The sequence below is a fragment of the Egretta garzetta genome, unplaced genomic scaffold (assembly GCF_000687185.1).
Source record: "Egretta garzetta isolate BGI_Z169 unplaced genomic scaffold, ASM68718v1 scaffold283, whole genome shotgun sequence".
In the NCBI taxonomy this organism is placed as follows: Eukaryota; Metazoa; Chordata; class Aves; order Pelecaniformes; family Ardeidae; genus Egretta; species Egretta garzetta.
The window spans coordinates 1,200,831-1,203,040 of record NW_009259043.1 but is presented as its reverse complement, the minus strand read 5'-3'; positions in this window follow the sequence as shown (position 1 = coordinate 1,203,040).

Below are 2,210 nucleotides of genomic sequence, written 5' to 3'. Positions count from 1 at the left end.
CCTTTGTGTTTTCAAAACTGCTCAACATTCTTCTTGTGCTTTGGATCTGTAAGTGTTTGAATATACCGCATCAATCAGCAATACCAAAAAAAAATTAAAAAAAAAAAATCAAAGAAACATGTGGAAAGAAGTCTTAACTGTAATGGGCCTGAGATTTCTCAGCAACCATTCTCCTGGACCAGACTCAGCAGTGAACATATGCAGTGATACTTAATTATACTCCCATGCTTTAACTAATCTCACTCTCAAAATCAAGGGAGACTCTCAAAGTTGTTTTTATACCTACTTAGCTCTCTGTGGTGGAACTTGAAATGGTATGACTTACAGAGTTGAAAGGAGAACTTTATAAGCTTTGTTAAAGTTGCTGCAAACAAGGAAAACTCAACAAACAGCTTGCAGGAGTACTTTAGTAAGCAATTGCTCGCTGGCTGGAATGCAAGTTCCACCACGTTAGACCCGCTTCACATTTTGCCCCAAGGAGCCAACAAGCTGGGTGGGAGACCAACGGGCATTCCCACCAGCCTGGCAGGCTGGACAAGCTGCAAGAACAAGCAGTCAGCCTGATCTTTCTGCCTTCTCTTTCTCGACCACAACAACAGGGAAGAAAAAGTTAATTCAGCTCTCAACCTTTATATCTAGGTCAAGTTCAGTTAAAATTGTAAGAGGAAAAGGTTCAAGAGTTCACCGTTTTCTTAGCCAAATAACAATGAAAACGAATCTTCATTCCTCTGCTTAGAGGACTTCCACAGAGCAGAGAGCCAGGCTATGCAAGTGATACATGAGCAGCAGCTGGCTCCTCACAGGAGTTTTCTGGAACCAAAGGAGAGAGGCATAGGAAATGCCTGCCACACTACCAACTCTAGCCATGGGATAGCTCTCACTCTCTCTTTTTCAATGGTCTGTCTGTAGGCAGCCACTACTTCCATGGTCCATCCTGCTCCTTGCCATACCCTTTGCTCTATGAAAAAGAACTGTATTAGCCAGGCACAGGAAAAAGATGCTAGCCCCAGAACCCATGGCGTGGAGGAAAATGTACTTTTTCCTGCTGGCAATTTTGTTTGGGTTGGCAGAACATGTCATTTCGACTGAAAAGGAGCACGTGTCCTGAGCTCTGTGAGCTCATCTTGGTATCCCTGCCAGTGCCAGCTCGTAGCAATTCAGAGCTCAGCTTGTTATTGAAGATGAATCCATTACAGCTGTCAGGTACCTGCCAATTTAAACCTTAGTGAAAACGGGTCAGAAATTGAGTGACTTTAGAAACCAATACATTTTTCCTTGTTTCAGAGGCTCAGATGGGCACATGCAAAAGATACTATCCTTCCAGTAGCCCATTTTGCAATTGATTAGAAATTAAATCCTTTGTGCTTGAATCAGGGTGGGAAAAATATTTTGAGACTGCAGTTTGATCTAAATGTTGCTCTTGCTTGTGGTTTGGCAAAAGACTCTGAAATGCTGTTAAATCAAAAAGGCAAAGAAAACCTGCAATTGCCGTGTCTCTGCTTATAAAAAAACATTTTAAAATAACCACATGCATCATTCACTACACAGATGCCACATTCTTCCCTACCCTTATTTAATAGCTAGCTGTCAATCTATGTTGAAGAGCAGTTACCTGACATTACCATAATAATGCTTCAAAGCTTCATATTAAAGATGGGTATCTTCCTAGGCAAGCCCATAGGGGTAAAAAAAAAAAAGCCTTTTTACTCTAATGTTGCAAAAATGTACTTCTCTAAGAGGTGTTAAGAGTGTAGCCAGGCAGGAATGATGATCACAGATACTCCTGACTTCTCTTTACTGTAATTAAGCAGAGAGAGATCAACAGATCTGGGTCTGCATAAGAAAGGTTTCCCATATCTATTTCTATTAGCTGTGGTAGAGAGGAACCTACCTGTGAACTGAGACCTCTGGCCATAAACATAACATAAACACTTCTGCCATCTTCCAGGCTAAGCATTACACTTCTCAGGACAGCACACATACAACCACTTTGATGTTTAGTCATTCTTGAAACGCACTCCTTTCACATACTCCTGCTGTGAGCAAACACTGCAATGGAAACTTGCCTGTGTCACAGGTTTGAGAGACAGTGCTATGTGTACAAGTCAAAAAAAATCATCAAAATCTTTCAAGTGGAGTTAATTTCATATTGAGTATGGGGAACTGGAGCTGACATTAAAAACACCATTTTGAGAAGGATTAGAAGGAGA